The 23,400-nt window shown below is 35.6% G+C and overlaps 2 long non-coding RNA genes across 2 annotated transcripts; both read left to right on the top strand.

Annotated features, from left to right (window-relative positions):
- The first annotated feature begins 1,135 nt into the window (after window positions 1-1,135).
- Window positions 1,136-2,135, top strand: LOC147499988 (uncharacterized). Its single transcript, XR_015194571.1, has 4 exons — window positions 1,136-1,346; window positions 1,497-1,648; window positions 1,814-1,904; window positions 2,066-2,135. It is a non-coding gene; the product is annotated as an uncharacterized LOC147499988 (long non-coding RNA).
- Window positions 2,136-7,467: 5,332 nt separating this feature from the next.
- Window positions 7,468-9,221, top strand: LOC147499989 (uncharacterized). The gene is made up of 5 exons (XR_015194572.1): window positions 7,468-7,602; window positions 8,201-8,393; window positions 8,602-8,644; window positions 8,776-8,918; window positions 9,035-9,221. It is a non-coding gene; the product is annotated as an uncharacterized LOC147499989 (long non-coding RNA).
- The last annotated feature ends 14,179 nt before the right edge of the window (window positions 9,222-23,400 follow it).

The raw sequence follows: 23,400 nt of genomic DNA on the forward strand, positions 1-23,400 counted from the left end.
GCTATATCTAGGATTTTTGATAGCACATTGCCAACTACTATAAGTGTTTGTTACTTGGATTGTTAACTACTTATATAGTGCATGTATTGTACTTTGTCTTGCTTTGGCTATTTGTGAATTTACACCCTGAGAAAGACCTGAATGCACATAGCCAGCATTGGAAAAACATTTTGTTTGTTATTTATAATTTGAATGTGCTTTAGACTTTATCTGTAAGAGCTATTTATAACTTTTGCAATGCTCTGTCTCGATTCACAATTAAAGTTAGAGATTCTCTGTTGACATTAAAATGTGTTTGAAATTTGAAGAGAAAAAAGGATGATCACTTTGCTATTCAGTCACCAAATTAATATGTTTAACTCCAAATTGTCTCATGTGGATACTAAATCAACAATATAACCGATAGGATTTGCATATCTTTGTCCTAAGCTTATAAATGTGCAACTCATAGTACTGGACTCCAACTCATCATTTGGATGGCTATTTATAAAAGGCATTAAAAATGAATTATTTAGGACTAGGAGCTTACTCGTTCTGAGTGGATAAGCTCTTTTCAAAGAATATATAAATAATGGATGATCATTACTTACTATATTGTAGCATTTAAGCACATCGGAGGTGTTTGAGATGTTAGTTTGTTACAGTTTGAGACCCATCTTCTTGTTTTTGCAGCTATTTGTGTTGGGTTTCTTGATCTCTCTAACTTAAGAAGCATATATTTTTTTCTGTAATCTGCTACTGTGTGTTTGAGCTTCACATTGCGAATTGCATATAGTCATAATAACTTCTACTCTGTACTCATAGTTTTATTGCTTTCTGTAAGTAACTGTTATCTTAATGGAATTTTAAACCCTTAGCTAATGGTGAAGAATAAGAAGTTAATAATGTCTGGTCTGGTCCCTCTGCTAGAGTTGAGCTCATCCCTCTGCTCAACTTTGTTTTAAGTAACTACTTTAACACTCCCTCTATTGCTTATAGAGCTGCACTTCCTGGTCCATTTCATTGAGCCTAGGGATTTACATGTTTTATACTTGTGGCTATGCTGGATACAAGCAATATTGCTTATTATAATGTCTTCAAGAAAGTAAATACTAACCCCCCTTTTCCCAGAAACTGATCATTTTAATCTCCTTTTGTTTTGGCGATGATCAAATTAATATCTTCTTTTTTCTGTTTTAGGAAACGATTAATTTTATTTATATAATCAACTAGCACCAATTACATCAACCCATAACAGTAGCTAGCAAAGCCAAGCAGCTAGCTAGTTGGGGATATCTTGCATCTCAAATGAAGAGACGAATGATAAGCTAGAAACAGACACAAGTTCAAAGAAGAGTGCTCCTAAGGTAGCCTGCTTGTTATGTTGTGTTGCAGTTCTTTACGTTCCATCCTTTAGATGCATGATGTCAATTGTAGCTGTGTTAAGCTCTTTGGTATGGTCGTTGTAATGTCCACACTATGACATCGATCTTGCTGTGTTTGTTTGGGTCTTCCAGAAAAATGGTGGGTCAGATGGTAAAGTTACCAAGGAGAAGAAAAAGGCACCAGAAAAAGAATCAACTGCGAAGGATGTTGAAGTTAGCGTTAGTTTGCTTAATATACAAGTTGGCCTTATTCGCAAAGCATGGAAGCATCCATCTGCAGGCAGGTATACCCAATAGCTTTCCTCTTGTTTTTCTTGATTTAAAACTTGTTTTTACATTTTGATATTACCATGGAGGCATGAAGTCATGTCATTATGGCAATTTGTGTACATAACTACATATCAGTAGCGTTCATAGTATTATCTTGTAACCACCTGAATATTACACAGTTTACTTGTTGAGGAGATAGACTTGGGAGACGGTGGCATTTGTCAAGTGGTCAGTGGTCTTGCAAAGCATTGCAGTCCAGATGCATTGATGGTAAGAATATAAATAATCCTGCTGTAGTTAGCCATTAAATCATTTGTTTGGCTCTATCAGACTTTTAGTTGATTTAGAAACTTCACTAGACTTTCGGCTTTTGGTTTGTTAATTGATCAAGTTACATTCCAAAGTTCATTTAAGAATGATCTATCTTGCAGAACCGTCAAGTTGCTTGGTTAGAAACGTGAAGCCTGGAAAGCTACGTGATGTGGCATCTTCCGAATTGGTATGTCTTTTATCACGTACTGCCTCAAATTTGCAATGTGAGGAGCCTTTTGTATGTGTGATATGATAGAGCAAAACTTTTCCCTTCTTAAGCCGTAGATACCCTGCACAAGTTCTTTCTAAATCCTTAATAACCATTTCATAGATTTTCGGCACATCTATATTCTCAACCAAAAATGATTAGTTGATCCTTTCTAATTGAGTGTACTATTTTATATAAAGTAATGCCAACATGATGAACAAACACGGTTAAGCTTGTACATTTCATCTTGACCAACTTTAATTTTGTGTGCTCTCAGGCTTCAAATTTGAGCATTTGTTATGGAACCTTTGCTTCCTCCAGAAGGGGCCAAAATTGGGGAGCGTGTTACCTTTTCAGGGTAAGCCTACTTCCAAAATTACACATTTAATTACATGTTTATGGAAGAAAGTTGAACTTGAATTTTAATACATATTTGGCCTAAAAAAGTCCATGTTGAAACTCATTTGACAAAAACCAAGTCACAATGGAATAAACCTTCTATAATCAAATTGTATAATTAAATAATTTAGTGTGATTTCGCCATATGTTGATATGCGAAGAAAGCTACACTTGCTGTTTGAACATATAATTACCTTGACATGTGTAATAATCTATGAATATATGGCCTTAGGGCATCTCCAATGGGGGGTGTAAACCGTATAGAGTGAAAATTTTACACCCCAAATATAAAAAAAACTCTCTCCAATGGGGGTGTTATACCGTAGGTAATAGTGTATTAGCAAATAGAGAGGGTGGAGAATTCCCCCTCTCGCTATTAGTTAATAAAAAAGCCCGGGCGACACTCGAACTGATGTCTGAGTGAAATAATTTTCGGACATCACTTAGAGTAACGTCCCTTTCTAATTCTAAAGTAATTTTTTAACTCGGACGTCACTTTTTAAAATCTATTTTTTTTTTTTACACTTCTCCATTGGGGAGTATAGAGAGTGGATATTTATGAACTCTACAATAGTATACAATTAGAGGTGTAAAATCCTAATGGCACCTAGGTGGCGCCTATGTGGAGGTGTAATTTTACACCCTCCATTGGAGATGCCCTTATGGAGGTTCTAATTGTTAGAGATATAGGTTTAGGATAGTCATTTATGTCCTATGTTTGGGCAAATTTTTTTTAGCTATAGGTTGTTTTGGGGTTTAGTTCTCAAGCCTTTTAATAGAAGATTGTCAGTTATCTTTATCAGTTTAATTTTCCTATACATTAGCACTAGCACTAATAAGTACCCTCTAACAATTTACTGATCTGAGAGTGCGATGAGTTGAATGATTCATTAAATAGAAGAAAGTGAAGTCAGATTTACTTTGTTGAATAACTTCTATTTGCCTAAGCCATTTATTTGGTTCCCATGTGAAGTTTTGAAATTGGTGACAAGTGTGGGACATGTGCCACAAAACTCCTAATCAATATCTCCCACCCTTTTGGCTAGAGGCGTCCATGGCAGCAACCAAGACTTCACTTCTCCACAATTGCTCCTCAAATCATTTCATTGATACACCTTCATCACTTGTTTAGTTTTCCAATTAATTTCTTATTTGCTAAATATTTGCAAGTAAAGCTTTTGGTTGGACTATATATTTAAGTTGGATTTGTGGAGGTCGTGTGGAGCATCACTATTACTGGCTTTACTTTCCTGATTTCTTTCATGCCCAATTACTTCAAGTTTGAGATGGGAGTTTAAAAGGTTAGTGGCTTCAGTTTAGGTAAATGGTTTCTAGGTTAGTGCCCGTTTCTAGGTTAGTGCCCGTGTTTGTTCCATTTTCTTTTAATATAAGATTTCGGGTACTCGCATGCATTATATTCTTGCTAAAGTCACATATTATGTATTGAATTTTTGGGTGTGTGCTTACATGTTGCTTCCAATAGCTTAAAATAGGTTCTATCATAACTACTTGCATTTTAGAAATCAGACTTGCTATTACAATGTCTTTGAGGATTGAGACTTATATGTTTGCTGAACTAGCCATACAAGTTTGTGGTACTAAATAATATTTATTCTAATGCGACACATTTTCATCGAGGTTTCTCTTTTGAAGAAAGCGGTTCAAGAAACAGATACTCGCAGGAATGACCTATCAGAGAAATTAAAGCAATGTACTGTGAGACTATTAGAGGTGGAGCAGGAGAAAAATGCCCTTGAACATGATATCGAAGATAAAGTTACGAAGGAAATTTCTCTAAAAGCTTCAATCTGCAAACTTCAGACAGAGTTGGACCAGAAAGAAGATAAAGTATTGGAGGTTTGCTCCATTGAAGAGGTGAATGGTACTTTGAAAGATGATGTGAGAATGCTCAAGGCTGACTATGACAAAGTATTTGATGATCTAGAAAAGAAGAAATCTGAGTTTGAAGACTCATGTAGCCGTATTCATTGCTTTGATCAAGAACAGGTACTTATTTTCCTTTGCAATTTTATATTTGAGGATGAATGTTTAACTGAAGGGCTAATCTACATTACTCATTCTCAGAGTTTTGGGTTGCACTACTAGATACGATGCTTTTGTGGATGTTTAACCAGGGTTAGTTGAACAATGCTAGGCCTCCTACTATTCAGATCCCAGGACAACCTGTTGGACATAAGAGACTAGCTGCTTCTCTTCTTAAAGGAAGTATAAGCAGGAGAATACATATTTTTGTCTTGACCATTAGACTGTCATGGCATGTAAATCTACCCTATTTTACTAGAGTGAAAGACTGGTCAAACCTCACCTTGATTTATGTTCTTTCTTGTTATTTCAAATGTTATTGAAATTCAATTCTTTGTAGGTTATTTAATTTTTCATTTTTATGGGTATTCAGTGACACAAAATTGTGGATGCCATTCATTTTTTGTAGGTTTAGCGGGTCTCGCTACAAAATGAGATTTTTTTTTTATCATTAGCAACACATTAGCAACGGTTTATAACTGTTAGAAACGACTTTTAAATTAAATTTTTTTTAAAAATTAACTAACAAATTTGCAACGGTTAAGAAACGTTGGTAATATTTTTAACAAATTACTAACGCTTAAAAAGCGTTGCAAAGGTTTTAAATTTGTATACAAAATAGTTATAAACAATGTTACAAATAATTATTGCAACGGTTAATAACCGTTGGAAATTTCTGTTTGCAATGCTTATTAACCGTTGCAAATATTTCCAACACTTTATCCACGTCATATTTGCAACGCTTAAAAAGCGTTGCAAAAAATTATTAGCAACGGTTTTTTGCCGTTGCAAATAGCCTGTTATGGTGTAGTGATGGTTCTGAGTTCTATGGTGTTTCACCGGCTTTCTATTTTCGCCTTCTTATTTGAGGAGCTTCTCATATGCTGCTGTCGTTGATAGTTCAACTTTTCAGGTTTTGATTTCTTTTATGCCGCAATGGTGCCCGATACTCAGGTGTTTCATTGACTCTCACTATCTATTATTGAGCTCTTTGGTTAAAAAGCACGAGCTTTCTATTCATCTTTCAGATTGCAGTCATATTATTACTGCCCTATTCAGATTCATATCTTAGGTTGCAGTCACATCATCACTGCACTATTCAAATTTAGTTTTCAGGTTAGGCCATTGTCTACACCGACAGTTTCACTTTCCAAAACGTCTCATCTCAACAATTGTTTGAGTTCTTCAACTAAAAACAATTCTATGCGAAAGGGAGAGCTGTATTCTTATATTTTCTTTCTGCCATTCAAGCTGTTATTTGCAAGTATGCGGCATTCCAGCTTGAGGGGGAGTATTAGAATATGTCAATATTTGAATATGTCTTATATGGAAAGTCTTACGTTTCTATAAGTGTGGACATCCATATCTAGTAGTTTATATTATCATGTTTTAGGTTAGTATAAATATGTAACTCTGGGTAGATAACAATAACCACAATCACTCTAACCCTAATCAATCTCTAGTCTTCTCCATTAAACTTCTTCTTGATTTCTCAATATATCAATGTCACAACTCTCAATATATCATGTCCTAGCATCACCACTAACATGCAATTTAATAGAAAGCAACAGCCAAACATTTCCAGCTGCCGAGAATTATATTCTTACCATCCCATATGTGATATGTAATACTGATTGGTTTCAAATGACAAAATTATTAGTTTAATTCTTTAGCAAGAATCGTTACATGCCTCGATTTGGACTTGCTCCTTTCTCGGGATGATGTCTACACTTTTAGAAAATCCACTAGACTACTCTCTTAAAATTCATTTGTTGTTAAAGCTTAAATCTCTGTGAGGATTACTTGAAGCTTGTATTTGAGTAATCGACTCTCAATATCGGGGCTGCAAGTTACGAGACAAACTATCCACTAGTACAAGAAAGAAGCATCTGCATCAAGCTTGACATTCCCATCTTCGGAGGAAGCTTGAAGACCCCGAGCAAGCATGACATGAACACAAACTAGGATGACTAGAGAATTTCAATAGGGAATGATGAATTTGCTTTTTTTTTTTTTGGGTTGGGGAGAGAGAGAAAGAGAGGACATGACTAAAGATGGTGGCATTGTTACAAAGCTACAAACCCTCATCTGTGTTGCCTGATTATTAGGAGCCAATTACCATGGTATAAAGTGGACAAGACATGTGGAGGGGAGTTGGTCCGAAGACATTGCATCCAACTCGTGGAATCTCTCAAATTCTGAACTTCGAAAGGTGCACTGAAGAACGTAGCATAATTCGATTACAAATTGTAACTTTTACTTCGTTCTTCACCGTCTAAAAGTTACCTGTCTCTCCTTTTACAGGATTGAAAATGATGCCGGTCAATTTCCTTGACCCAATACCTCATACGTCGTCTAAATGTAACATTTGTTATTTTTTCGATATTCAAGTAAAAATTCAGCTTCCTCTGGAAACTATATAGATTTCTTGTTATTTGGCCTAGGTTATTTTGGATTTTAAGAGTAATCTATCTAATAAAACACAACTGTGTGGGGCCTGAAGGGCCCAATCCGACCGCTCTAATTCTTTTTCACCAACTTATGACCTGGCAGAAAAAAAGAATCTCACCTGATATGCTGCTTCTATCCGCAACATATGGGTCCATATGATCACTCTTTTTTTACTGCTCGACTTCTCATCTCTCCCACTCACTCTTTTCTACTGCTCGACTTCTCATCTCTCCCACATCATCAATGTTATCACTCCCACATCATCTCTCGACTATATACACGCATGGTAAGTGTTTTTTTTTGGGGTGAGTTAAGTAGCAAGTTGAAGGTGCATGCTTCACTTGCTAAGCAAAGTTGAATGATTTTGATATGCTTTTGTGATGTAGGTTCCCCCTGGTACTCCAGTCGTTAATGCTTGAGAGTTAATGCCCTGCTAAGGGATTGTGTTGGCTTGACCAAGTAAAGGACGCATTTTGTTGTGATTTGAAAAACTTGAGAGTTGTGTAGGAATGCCTTTTCGAAGCAGCCAGGAGTCATTGTAATTTGCATTTTAAGGTAAGTTCAATTTATCATCAATGCTATCAATCTAGCTGTTTTTGTTTATTCCTTTTGATTTTCTTAGTTCTTTTCCGATTTTTTAATGTTGAAACCGGAAGTGAAAGAAATAGTAGATGCGAAGTCGTTCTTTTCGTCATCTGATGGAACTTCATTTCATGCTAATTCATTTATGGAGCTTAATATTGTCATGCTCAAATATTGTCAGTAAATGCATCAGAAAAGTATGCCAACAATTATTGGTAATAATCTTCTGTGTTCTTACATGTAATACATGAAAATGAAAATTGGTTGTTACAGAAAATTCATCAGTCCCTTGAAAATTCAACTTACATACACACTGCAAGTATGTTGCTCTTTCTCAGTAGACACCTTGAATAACCTACACTCGATAACTTTGTGAGCATTCTTTCTACACTGTCTGTAAAGGCTGGTGGTCATTTTTTTTGGTGGATTTGTCTCAGTAAATTTGTGTTTTCATAGTTTCTATCTCTGTCGTATTTTAATTTCCACATAAAACCTATCTAAGCAAATCAATGAATACGCATATGGTTGTTTGTGGATGACAGTAGGGTTTCCTTATTCTTGTGAAATGCAGGCTGTGTATGTACTGTACTCAGATGATCATGCCTTAAAGCTCCCGTATTTCATTGCGATGGCTGGATTTGTTTGCGCTCTGTTTGCATTTGGGATTCCCCATTTGTCAGCTATGAGAATCTATCTTGGAGTTTCAACAGTCTTGAGTTTAATATATAATATCGTCATCGCATGTGTGCTATCGTTTCAAGATGGTATGTGTTGTCTTTCCCAAATTCTCAATGTCGTGGCCCTGGTCTAATGAAGTTCTGTAGAAGCTTTTTCGTTTTCCTTTTAGATGTAGTTATTTTCTTTATACATTATAAAATCCTATGACTTCAATTGTCAACACTGTTAAATTTTGATATGCAACTTGCAGCAAGAAGTCGATCATCGATCTAGCTTTATCGCCTTTCAAACCAGTGTTGCTAAAGGTTCTTCAATGTTCATTTCTTTCTGGAATTAAGTAAGATCTCATACTATCAATCAATCTAATTAAAATGGACGCATTCAGAGTTTTTGAGATACTTTGAAGTTGATACATTTGCTGATGTTGATCGGTTTGAAGTTTAAACTTAAATTTATTGCCTGAGTTAGGTGAACAATCATCATTAGAAGCACCAATAGTCCACGACAACAGAAATCGATGTCATGTCCCAGGTGTCCTTTACAATCCAAATACATTGGAGAGCTTCCGCGCCCTTGATAAATAGAGTTTGTTGAATTCAGAAGCAAATAAGGTATTTTTCAAGTTTCCTTGTAATCAAAATAACGGTGATTGTTTGGCGAGCCACATGTTTAGAAATTCTTACGTCTATAGTCTTCTTAAGTCTTACCAACATTCACTGATTTTCAGATTTGGGAGGACATCCGTTCTGGTAGAGTTGTGGAAGATAGTTCTTTACTTTCAAGGTTCCTTCTAATTTCTTTTGCTGATTTGAAAAAGTGGAGCTTCAACTACCGGTTTGCGTTACCTGCTATGAAGGTTGATCTTCTAGCAACCTTGATTGATTTGAGGCCAGCTTCAGTCTACTTCAATCTAGAAGAGGTACCGAGAATTAAATTTTATATATCCGAATCTACCGTAAATATAAATGTTTAGATCCGTTCTTTTTGTTAATTGGTATTGGTTCGATGAGAAATGGTTTATTCTCGAGTAATAGGGCGAAGTCCCCGTCATTTGCTTGTAACTAATGACGTAACTCGCTTAACAAAAGAAGTCGGCCGGAGAGGGTGCAACTTTTGAGTTGTTTTTTAAACGCATCTTTGAAGGAAAAGATCTTGTGGTGACTGTCATGTCTTCGATGGCAGAAGAGCAGATCTCAACTCTCAAAGACATTGGCCCTACAAACTAATTTCTATTCAGCAGCAGCCTATGTGCCTACCTGGTGGAGTAACTATGTGGAATAATTACTTTGTCTTTTTGCTTCATTAGATCTATGTCCCACTACTATGATCAGGTAGTTGAGCTGTTAGACTTGTTTCTGGGTTTCTGCAAGGATTTAACGAAAGAAGACAGTAATTTATGGTCTTTAGAGGGGCTAGATCCAGAAAAATCTTTCTTTATGGGCTCAACTTGAGTTTAAAACGTAAGTCTTTAGCTTTAATATTTAGTGTATACTCATTTGGTATTTTATTTCTCAGTGTCATTAAAGTATGTGCTTTCTCATGGAGCAACTTTTTTCTTTTATTGCTCATGTTTTACCGAAGCCATGTATAGCAGAATGCAACTTATTCTCTCACCAGTCACCACTGGGCTCATAGATGCAATTGAATCTTTCCCCTAGAGTTTCTACAGATTATAGGGATATGTTGCCATATATAGATCGGGAATGTTTGCTGTGGATGCTTCGGAAAATGAACGTCAGAATAAAATGAGGGTAATTGACAGTCGTTGTCAGAAACATGTCTTCAGACTTTGTATCTTAAATGTATTTTTTAGAAAAATTACAATTAAGAGGGAATCACGCTCACTTTGTAGGAAACATATGATCAAGAGCATGCTTCGAAAGAACCCAGATTGTAGATTGACCGTCAGGAACCCAGATTGTAGACTAACCGTCAGGAACGTGGAGCGTCGAGGTAGCGCTGTAGGCACATCCACGCCTCGCGGGCCGTAGGCACGGGCATACCCTAGTGATACATAATACATCCCTAACGGTAATGTGGTAGCGCCACTACACCTAATAGCTATTCATTATCATAAAGTATCTCTAAATGTTTATTGAGTTTAAAAGTCAAAATCACTTGACTAATTCTCAATGCTTAATTACCTATGCATTACAAACACTAGAAAGATTCCTCGTGCATGTTTCATATGCACATCTTTTGATTCCTTTTATTTCAGCCGCAATAGTTGACCAACAATAAACCAGCCCTACACTTTATAAGGGGGTGCGGTATGGTATTGGTACCCCCACCTTATGGGATTGGCACCTCTTTCATAAGGGGTGCGGTATGGTAATGTCGCGCGCCATTGCAAATATCACCGATTTTTTTTTTTTTGACTTGACCAACACCACGCACCGGTGGTATTGTCGCGCGCCACTCCTAATGTCGAGTGTTCCAACGGGAAAAAAACGGGCGGAATTCTATATCCATATACCTATACTCATCTCCTTCTTCATTTTACATACACTCAACTCAAACATTCTTATAAAAAAACTCAACCATTTCACATCAATCCTTAACAAATAACACACACACACATTGCCAAAAAAATGGATCATGAAGTGAATGAGATTTTTCCCCTTCAATCTTCATCGTCGTCTTCTTCTTCATCTTCTCTAGCGGAAGACTCGGCAGATAGTTTTGATGAAAAATTTGTTAACGTCATTCCCTTTATGAAGCACAATTGGACTATACTTGCACAAACACAAGTACATGCTCCGAAGGTACCACATGGTGCTTCAAAAAAGGGTCGGAAAATGAAACATAGAAACTATGCTTTGACTTTGGAAATCTTAAAGGCCAACTACTTCGTCGATTATCCTGTTTTTCCGAAAGAGGATTTCAAACGGCACTTTCGTATGAAAAAATCTTTATTTATTCACATCTTCAACGATATTCAGACTCATTTTAAGTACTTTCAGCCTAAATTTAACAATGCTAGTAAACCTGGTATAGATCCTCTGATCAAGGTGACTGCAGCTGTCATAGCCCGAATTTCTAAACAATTAAAAAAAATGAATATTTGAAATATAAATATCTCAAACATCACTTGGTTCAATTGTCTAAAAACCCAAGCTATGACGGGGTGGATACAACACATGTCAAAACCTAAAACCCACATCATAAAGAATCTTAACAACAAAAATAATCTCCAAAAATTCTCTTTATTACTTTATGCAAGTCTATCTTCCATAAAAAATCATCAATATAACATACTAAGAATAATAGGTCATCAACATCGTATTCTCATTCCATGATGAATATGAAACTACGTTATTACCTTCTTCCAAAAAGATCAGACCTAATAAAACTAACGAACTGCTCCAGATCAAATCCAAATCAAACGCCGCGGTTCCACTGCATTCCACCTATGTTCCCAAGAACACACCCACGTTGCCAAAACAAAGCAAACATGGGTCAGCAAAATGGAATTTTCTGGTATGAGTAGACTAACCACATAAAACCATTATCATACTTTAATTATTCAAACACTCACTTTATATTATCCCATAACTTAATCATTCGCAGCTTGGAAGACAGGTAGTTCCGGCCATCATTTTAACCGCATAATTTCTTCCCAAGCAAGACTTCCATTATATAACTCATTATAATAACTCGCTTTTAATATCTAAACCATTAAATTAAAACTTACCGATATCCATCTTTGCCATAATAAGGGTAGGACGCCCTCAAGACAAAATGTTATTAAGTCCTACCCTCCCGCAAAAGAAAGTTATAACTTCTATATAACATATGTAGATATTATATTAGGTATTCAAAAGTAAACCCAAACACTTTCGATAATCAAAAAATACAACTAACCCGCAAGGCTTAATACCTTAGTTCCTCTAGGGGGTCCAAAAAATCGGTCATTCATGGCACATTCAATGAATACCGGGTCATTCATGGCACATTCAATAAATACTCATATATAATGCTAACGGGTCATTTATGGCACATTCAATAAATGCCCACCTAACATATGACATCAACAGTCATAAAACTCAAATTCCAAAACTTGAGGCGTGGAGAGTTCTAAAAGAGTGCGGTAAATTATTTACGCATTATTGGATTTTATTGCATATATTATTTAGAGAACGGAGGAGTATCTTGATTCATGTAGTTTTTGGTTTGCGCGTTATTAATTAGATTAATGTCTAAGTGTCATAACGTTGCATATCATAAAATACGAAAATATCACATAGTAGTTAATACACATACACACGTATATATAATGGTCTTAGCCTAAAGCCAAGCATGCTAATAGCCCTAGACCTATCCTAATAACCCAAATCATAATCGAAGTTAAAAAGTTCAAAAAGTCAAATTGGGTCAAAGTCAACCCGGTCAAAAGTCAACCTCGGTCAAAAGTCAACTCTGGTCAAAGTCAAAGTCGACCTGCCAAGGGTCAACAGCAGTCAACCAACCCCAAACTCCTCTAACCCAAAAGCCCAAAGTCTAAACTTAAGCCCATGAGTGAATATCCAAAAAATCACTCAAGCCCACTTGCCTGATTCGGCCCAAGCCCAATCTAAACTTACTGTTCATAAATTATAACCTGACCCACTTGGATTTATGAAACCAGCCCACACAATCAAAAATCGGCCCAAAGAACTAAAGAAATGAGCTGGGCCCAAACAAACAATTCTAAGGCCCAAGCCCAAACCCAACCGAAATAGAGTTAGGACTGGTGAGACTGGGAGCACCGGATCCAAATCTCGGTCATCCCCTCCACCACACCAGTTCGTTTTCCGACCACCACCATCCTCCAAACCTAACCAAAAATACTCCCCATCAAAAACCAACAACATTTAATGAAAGCAAAAACTTCAAATCATTAGATCAATTATCCTCCTCCAAACTAGATCTGGGCTCGCCCTCCATTAAAGCTTGTTCAAAGCTTCAAGCTTTAACAGCTCCACCCAATCGACAGCCCTCATTCCAACCTCCATCAATCCTCCTAACCCATAACCAACCAACAATCAACACATTTAAAACAACAAGAGTTAAACCAACCCAAACAAGACCGGCGACTCCATTAACAGTTTCTTCAAAGCTTCGACAGCCGCCTCTCACGACACTAACAATCACCCTCAATTCAAACCAACACTATACTATACCAACAAATTCGATTTCCAACATCATCCAACAAATACACAAATTAACAGATAAAAAAAAACAAAATCTACACAACCACAGTATCACAGTATCAAAAGTATTAAGGAGGTGACGGTGTTTGGGGCTCACGCCTCCATAATATAGTATGGAGGTGACAGTATCGCACTAAAAGAGTTTCAAAGAAATTCAAAAATTACGCATATTTAATAGAATGAATAGAAGAATAAACATAAAACTGATATATTTTGATAATAAATCCGTAGATTTGAAATTGATAAAAAAAAAAAAAAAACATCATTATAGTAGTCCGTGAGAGATAAAATCTACTCACTTGTAGCGCTCTCCGATTATCAGCCAGCTACAAGAAAACCTTCCCTTTCTTCTTTCAGTAAAATCCCGTTTTTCTGTATAAAAACTATCGTTGTGTTTTTCCCCAAAAACTCTATGTGAGAAAACCCACCGAAAAATAAGGACAACACTTATCTATTTACCTACGGGGCTTTTATCCTTATCTGATAGTTATCTATATTTAGTTTAACCTATTATTATTATTATTATTATTATTATTATTATTATTATTATTATTACAGGAAAAGAAAAATAAAAGACGGGGTGTTATAGCAACTTTGCGTATTCTTGGTTATGGTACGGTGGTTGATCAAATTGACGATTAATTATACATTTTCGAGCAAAGTGGAAACTAGGCGTTGAGGCATTTCTATGATGCAATTATCAAATTGTACAGTTCAATCTACTTGCGAAGGCCAAATATTGCAGATACAGAATGCTTGCTTGCACATTCTGCCATACGTGGATGGTCGGGTATGTTGGGAAGCATTGATTACATGCATTGGGAATGGCATAATTGTCCAACTGGATGGCAAGGTGCTTACAGTGGTCGTTTTGGAAACCATTTGTTATTCTCGAAGGTGTTGCAACCGAAGACTTGTGGATATGACATTCTTTCTTTGGGATGCCAAGGTCACACAACAACATCAATGTGTTGGACAACTCGCCGGTATTTGAGCACATGATCAATGGTACTTCTCCACCTGTTTATTTTGATGTAAATCAGCATAGCTATAATATGGGTTATTATTTAGCTGATGGTATCTATCCTGACTATGCGGCATTTATACAAACAATTTCAAACCCTAATACTCTAAAGACGAAGTGGTTCGCAACAATGCAAGAAGCTACAATGAAAGATATTGAAAGAGCTTTTGGGGTTTTGGCAAACCCTGCAAATTATGGCATGTGGAGACAATGAGTACTGTTATGAGAGCATGTATTATATTGCACAATATAATAATGGACCTAAGAATAAAAATTATGAAATGAGGAGGTACATTCCTGATCCAAGAGCAACCACAGATCCCACTAGGGGTGGGAATTTGGCCCTAACGACCCTAACCCGGCCCTGACCGACCCGACCCTAAGCCCTATAAAGCCCTCACAACTAAAGCCCTCACAGAGTTTAGGGCCGGGCCGGCCCGACCCTAATGCCTTCTAGGGCAGGGCTAGGGCTAAGATTCTAAAACATAGGCCCGACCCTAACCAAGCCCTAACCGGCCATGTTTCACACTTTCACTATAAATACACATACCATAATTGTCCAACTATTTGTTAAATATTTTCAATTAAAATAACATTGTTCTTTGTAATTTATCACTTACACCCAAGGGTACTTCTAATAACTTGTCTTATATAACAAAAACTTGTCAACTTAACAGCCATGAAGAACAATGAGCACTAGCCTAATAAAAAATAAGACTTTATTCCTTTGATCATCAAGTCAAAGTCCATAACTTATTATTCGATCTCAATTTCTTTTCTCACTTATTTCTTATAAATTATATTTTTATTCACATCCAAGCCAAGTCTAAAACTAAAGTTTTCCTTCCACACCATTAAAGCAAAATACAGAGCAGACATTTGTAACATAGAAACCAAAAAACAACCTTTGTCAGAAAAATGACATTTGTAATCTCAAACCTTTCTCCATCACTTGTTCAAAAGCCAATATTTTCATTTCCATATACAAAGCTTGAATCACTTTTAAATTAGAAGAAATGTAATATTATATTTGTTTGAATCTATTATAGAAATAATTTATGATATTACAAATAGTTTAACAACTTCCATGACCCTTAACCAAAACTATTATGTTTCTTCTTTATATCTATTACTTCTTCCTTTAAAATGATAATATAATTATTTGTCTATGTATTTCAATTTAAAATGTAATTTTAGTGAGGTTTGAGTACAAGGAAGAACAAATTCCGAACTCTCGATGTACTTCAGTTCATTAGATTGTGGATGTGCATTTTAAATTTTTGGACTTATACAAGATTATTACTAGATTGGTTGGACTTTGAGTTTGTAGATTATTGTACATTTTGTAAATATAAATGAGTTTTAAAATATATATATGTATATATATAATATATATATATATATATATATATATATATAGGCCCAGCCCTAAAGCCTTTAAAGAGGGCTTAGGGTAGGGTAAGGGCTTGAGGTTTAGACTTGTAACCCGGCCCGACCCGGCCCTATGCTGACTTTAGGGCCGGGCTAACCCGACCCTAATATTTGAAGGGCTTTAAATGTTTAGGGCCGGGCTAGCCCGACCCGGCCCATTGCCCACCCCTAGATCCCACCTACTCGGGAACACTACATTAAGGGGACTCTATGAGTTCAATTAAAAACTATGCATGGTAAACTTAAAAACGACCTCATTTATGGAGTATTAGGGGTGACTGACGTTGATTGTTGTAATTTAATTTAATTTCGTAGATGCATATTTATTTTTAATCATCAATAAACAATGTTAATCAATTTCTATTTTATTATATATATATATATATATATATATATATATATATATATATATATATATATATATATTATATATATATATATCATACATGCATTTCAAAATCTTACTTCTTCACCATCTTCATTACAACTTCTATGTATGAGCATATAACCTTTGACAATGTGGTGCTTTAGGACACCTTGCATTCAGATACTTGCATGATAACATAAAGGTGTTTTCTTGAGGTGCAAATTTGGCACCTCTCTTGATCGAAAGTGTATCAAAATAACATGATTGTTGAGTTGATTAAGCAACGCCGGTGTGTTAGCTAGTTTTTTGCAATGATGAAGAAGAAACCATGGTAAAATGAAATGGTTGTGGAGATAGTTTTGGAGTGTTGGGTGAGAATGAAGCAATTTGTGAAATTCCCGACTTTCTACTCGGTAGCACTCGACATTAGTAATGGCGTGCGACAGTACCAATAGCGCGCGACATTACTAATGGCGCGCGTGGTGGGGTCTACAATCAATTTTGCGGTCAATATTTGCGACCACTTAGAGTTGGTCAAAATTTGCATCTAGATTCTCCAAATTTCATCTTCAAATTTGAAGAGAATACTACCACCACCTAGAGATGCTCTAAAGAGGCTTAACATTATACAAAATATGATCAATGGGCATAATTGGAGAAGGTTCCCAAACATATAAATTCAACTTCCTCTGTAAATTATATTGTAACACCCACATTTTTCATATTGATATAATTATTTAAATAAAATATATATTGTTGTAATATGTTTAAAAACCAGTATTTTTAGCCCACATTAGTGAGAAAACCTAGGGCTGTCAATGGGTCGAGACAAGCCCAAAACCCGATTGAATCCGAACCGATAAGATTATTGGGCTAGGTCTGGACATACCTATGTCCGATCCGATAATGACAAATCTATAATAGTTTTATGTGTTTTATATTTAATATTATTAATATATCTATTATATTTATTGAAAGTTCACATAGAAAATTGAAAGTAATATTGGTTAGTATTGTGTCTGCCACACAGGAGATGTGGGTTCGATTTTTGCCACTTACAAATTTAATTAAATTTTAGACAAAAATAACAATTTCCATGTATTGTTAACGAACCTAGGCCTGACCCGAATCCGAACTTGCCCAATAGAACCTAGGGCGGGCTTGGACTCAAAATATCAAATATGATTTGGGTCGGGCCAAGACCTAGGTGAGCCCTGTTCAGGTCCGGCCCATTGATAGCCCTAAGAAAACCCAAACAATGTTGGTATATGGACCTTGGGCCATTTTTGGACCATTTGGAGGTCCATAATGACAAGAAAATGTGTTTTAATATTTAGGTTTTAATTAAATTCGGAAATAGATTTTATTATTTTTGTTTCAAAAAGTTGAAACCCTAGCCTCCAAGAAGAAAGAAGGAAGATAAAAAAAATTATTTTTATTGTCTTTATTTCGTATTTCTTCAACAATATGAGTTAGGTTTTTGGTTTTTCATAGAAACATGATATGTTGCTCTTATATTTATTGTTTATATGAATGTAGAAGTAGGAAGCCATATTAGAATGTAGGAGTTTATATGAGGAAGATGAACAGTGATAGTACACTTAAAATTTGCACAATGCAGTCTTTTAGTACTGTTTGGATGAAGACCTTCCCAAACTTGTAATTATCTCCAATTTGATTTATAGCTTTCCAAAACACTATAGGATGACATACTAAAAGTATAGGTAGATCCAACGGTTGGATTTCTATTAAGGCACGCATAAACGTGAGTGGTCGTAGTATAAACTATGCCAAAAAACTGCACTACGCAGTTATAGGTTTAGGCATAGATGAAGGATGATCTAGTAATGGATTTTTCTCAAATTTGATCTTTATATTCACCACACATAGTAGTCATACCCAGTACGATTTCAGGTCTATCCTACGGTGGGATGTAAGTTGAGGCATGGAAAGACGAGCCTCTTGATATTGGTTAAGTAGTAAATGGAAAATGGTTTATTTTATGAGTTTATTTTTGTTTTTAGTTATTGTGTATGATTTTATACAACCTGGAATTTGTTATGTATCTATCTCAAGTGTGATTGTGATAATATTGGTATGTTGGCATGACAATTGAGTTAGTTTGCGAAAAATGTAGCTCTTTGGAGTGAAATGAGAAATATTGCACATGAAGACTTTTGATCTTGGAAATTTATTTTGTTTGTTGTAATTAATATATTATATGGATGTGAAATCATTAGAATAACTATGACTTTACTAGACTAAGATGGACATTTCATATACTCATAACGATAACGTATTTCATCTCTAAGAGATGTGATGTAAATTTGGGATTAGCTAGAATTTACAGCTAGGCTCCATCTTTTAGGGGAGGAACTAAATGTCTTTTGCCACTAAGAGATGTGACGTAAACCTTGGTTATATGGATTCATGTGATATTGGTATGTTTATTGTTATAATTGAATTAACCATGTTTTTGTAGGAGGGTGGGTTATCTAATTCTTATTCTGGGGATGAAACTCACTCTAGGCAGCGAAATACTAAGGTATTGTATATATTTATTTTATTTATTATTTAGATAATTGGTTACAATGTTATATTAATTTTTGTAATATATTGTTATGTATTACAAAGATTGCACGTTAAAAGAAACTAAATTTCTCTTGTCGGTTGGTGACAAGGGATCGATGTCTCTAACGTAGCTGAATGCTATAGACATGGTATACGTATATTCATGGTGATAATGTGTGTTATATTGTTATAAACTATCACGAGCATTGCATTTAGGACACTCAAACCAACATTGCATTTAGGACACTCACACCAACAAATTCAATTTGCTGACCCCATATTTACTTTTGTTTTACAACGTGGATGTGTTCTTGGGAGCGTAGTTAGTGGAGAGCAATGAAGTGAGACATTGGACTTGGATTCACTAAGGCTTTGAGTCATATTTGTTTTTAGTTTTTCTTTATTATTACCTTTGGAAGGATTGTAATTTGGAATACTAGTTTACGTTGGTCAAAATTATGTAATAGACTATTTGGATAATGGAGGTGGAGTTTTAATGGATATTTATTGGAAGTTGGTTGTTTAATTATTTGAAGTTTACATGTTTGAGTTGGTTATGAGATTACATTTGTAGTTTAAAATGCTTTATTTAATTCTGTTTATTCAGACGTGGACACATATGTGTCGTTCCCTGTTCACACTCTATGTCTTGAGTCGTATGGATGTAAAGGTTGGTGACGGGGCTACAGCCCCCAAACTTTCCCAAAAAAAAAAATTAGTAGTATGCACACTACTACACTAGCCCATAGATGATAGGCCCACAAGTCACAATCACTTATAATTTGGTCTTGTCACGTTTGCTTTCTAACTTCCTATTACTCTGTTAGCCGGAAAAAAAAAAAAAAAAAAAAAAAGGAATCACAACTCACAATAAGGGCCCACAAGTCACTATCTCTCTATCACAATTTCTCACAACTCACACTTTAAGATTCTCAAAAACAGTAACACGAAAAAAAAAAAACATAAAGGTACTCTGGTCGCATTACCACCTCGATCTCGGTGATCTTGTTTACAAGAGAAAAATTTTGTTCTCTATTATTATCTTCTTCTTCCGGCAGTTCCAATTCAGCCTAACCTATTTATCATTTTATTTCATATTAGGCTATTCATTAGCTAAGGACTAAGGTAAATTGTTTTGTATTATGCCTATATTTTTTATTTCGTTTTTTTTTGTTTTTAATTTTCAAATTCTAATGTATTCTCTACTTGACTTATTGTCTTGTTAACTTATAGTTTATATTGGAGTATTAGATTGTCATTTAATTTTTTGTCTTATTTAATTAGTTGAATATTATTGTAGTTATTATTGTGATTTTTTTTTTTTTGTTTTAGTATAGAGCAAACTATTGATTCTTAAATTATTATGATCTATCTTAGGTAAGAATGTCTAAACATCAAGCTCGAAGAAAATGAAAACCATGTTTTCCTTCTTTAAACCCAAAGATGTCACCCCGGAAAATGATGTAACTTCTACATCATCTAGTCTTGATATTTCAAGACTTGATAGAGATGGCCAACCTCCTTCACAAGTTCAAGTTGTTGAAATTGAGCAAGTTGAACCTTCTCCTCAAGCCCAAAGAGTTAGTGTTGGAGAAGTTGACTCCACATCTTTATTTGAACGTGATCCGGGTAAACGTACTCCAATATATAATTACCTGGTTAATCAACAAGATGATGTTCGACGAGCTTTTCTTGGAAAGAGGTGTTGGTTACTTGAACTCAGTGAGAAAGAGTATCCATCCACTATATTCGGAAAGCAAACTCGCCGGTTCAACTCCTCTTGGTTCACACTATTTCCTTGGCTAGAGTACTCACTCCATACGGATAGAGCTTATTGTTTTCCATGTTTTATATTTGAAACAAATCCGCCGAAGCGTCCTGCATTCACTGTTGAAGGTTTTAAATGTTGGAAGAAGATTAATAATGGAAAGAAGTGTTCCTTTTTGCAACATGAAGGAGGTCCATGCTCACCTCATAGGTAGGGCGATGATAGCTTGTGAAAATTTCATGAATCCTTCTCGACATATAGATAATGTGTTAAATACATTATCTAAAGAAGAGGTTGTTAAGAACCGTTTGCTAGTCAAAGCTATTCTTCAGTGTATTCAATTTCTTGCACTACAAGGGATTTCTTTTAGAGGCCATTGAGTCCAAAAAGTCAAAAAATGGTGGAAATTTCAAGGGAGTGTTGGGATTTGCAAAAGCGATGTTGAATGACAAGGTTGCAGAATTATTAAAAGATGCTCAGAAATACCACATATACCTCACATTCAATTCAAAAGACACTTTTGCATATCTATGCCGATAAATAAAGTGAGAGATTCGTGAGGAAATTGGTGATGCAAAATTTTGTGTCCTTGTTGATGAAGCACAAGATAATTCAAACAAGGAGCAAATGGCGATTGTCCTGAGATTTGTTGATAGAGGTGGTTTTGTTAGAGAGTATTTTCTTGGTATTGTTGGTGTTAAAGACACTTGTGCTTTAACTTTGAAAGAAGCTATATGCAATATCCTTGCTCGCCATAATTTGCATATTATAAATATGAGAGGTCAAGGTTATGATGGTGCTAGCAATATGTGTGGTCAATGGAATGGATTACAGGCATTGTTTCTGAAGGAGTGTCCATATGCATATTATGTGCATTGCTTTGCACATCGTCTACAACTTGCTCTAGTTTAGCGCTGCTTAAAGATGTTTCGATGTTTGGTTGTTTTTTCCAAGTTGGCTTCTATTGTTAATCTTCATATTTTGCCCAAAGAAAAAGCGAGGAGTTGGAAGATTTTCGGAAAAATGAAATTGATATCTTTGGTAGCTAGTGGTGAACTTATTCTTGGAAAAAATGAGCTAATCAAGTTTCTACTTTTGCAACGAAAGGGAGATACTAGATGGAGTTCTCATTTTGCTTCGGGTTTGTAGCCTAAAAGAGATGTTTGATTCAATTTGTATAGTTCTTGAAAGCGTCATGAAGAGCGGGTCAAGCAACTCTATCGTGGAGAAGCTAAAGGTGCTATTCTTGCAATGAAAAGTTTTGAGTTTGTCTTTCTTTTTCATTTATTGCATAAGACTATGGGAATTACTAATGTCTTGTGTAAAGCCCCCTGCAAGAAAAGTCCCAAGACATTTTAAATGCTATCGGTTTAGTCTCAAGATGAAAGCACTTCTTCAAGAATTAAGAGGATCTTCTTGGGACGCTTTCCTTAGTGATGTGATTTTGTTTTGCAAAAACATGACATTGATATGCCTGATATGGGTGCTTTTCGACACATGGCGGTAATGCAGTCGTTCTTGCCGCCAGAAAGATTACATTACGGTTGAGCACCACTACGGCGTCGAGTTATTTAATCTTTGTAATAGATTACCGGTTGGTGGAATTAAATAACAGATTTCGAAGAAACAATAGAGCTTCTTTATCTTAGTTTACGCTTTGGATCCGAAAGATGCTTTTAAGTCCTTCAAAGCATTGATGACATTTGCAAACTTCAAGAAAAGTTTTATTGTGGAGACTTTAAACAAGAGATACATCATTTGAGAAGTCAATCGCAACATTACAAACTTGATGTGCTCAAGCATCCTCTTTTTCAGAAGTTGTCTACCATTTCGAATTATGTCAAAGACTAGTTGAAACAAGAAAGATCAATATCTATTATTTGATTGATAGATTGATTCGTCTTGTCTTGACACTTCTGTTTCCACGGCAACTGACTGAGCCAGCATTTCGGCTATGAAATTGCTCAAAAACGACTTCGTAACAAGATGGGGGATGAATTTCTTGCAGATTGCATGACTATTTACATTGAACGGGATTTTGCTAAAGAAGTTGATTTGGATGGAATAATAGATGTATTTGATAAGAATCCACGCAGGTCAAAACTTCACTAGTGTGATGCTAATGTGCTATGTTATTCTTGCACATTTCTTTATTATATTTGTCTAGGTCTATAGTGAAAACACTATTTTGTCCATTTTGGGTAAGGTAATAAAAGCGATAATTCTTTTGTTTATCAATGCTAGCTTATTGGTTCCTAAAAAAATCTTTAAAGATTAACTCCATGGCAGCCCCCCCTTATCTAAAATCCTAGATCCGCCCCTGTCTTGAGTGATTAGATATTAGTTGGAAATGTGGATTTATTTAAAGTTTGGGGTGTGACAATTATATTGGTATCGTGGTGCATAGCCATTACAATCTGTCACATTTGGCATGGGTTATTTTGGATTCTAAGCAGAGTACAAATACATCCCTAACGGCCCTAATCGCTATCGGTTTCATAAAGTATCTGCATGTTAATTGAGTTTAGCATTCAATTAACATGCATTATAATTTACAAGCATTTCATTGCTACTGCTAGTGTATGCAACGTGCGGCAAAATGGAAACCTTGTACATTAGTGCGTAAGTCACGTCTTTCAAAACACTAGTGGGTGCAAGGCCCGACCCAAGAGAAACTTTACCATCGCCAAGGCCCATAAACGGGATTGCTTCTAGAATCTAGCTTGTGCTTCACTAATCA

The sequence above is a fragment of the Coptis chinensis genome, chromosome 5, assembly GCF_015680905.1.
Source record: "Coptis chinensis isolate HL-2020 chromosome 5, ASM1568090v1, whole genome shotgun sequence".
NCBI classification, from domain to species: Eukaryota; Viridiplantae; Streptophyta; class Magnoliopsida; order Ranunculales; family Ranunculaceae; genus Coptis; species Coptis chinensis.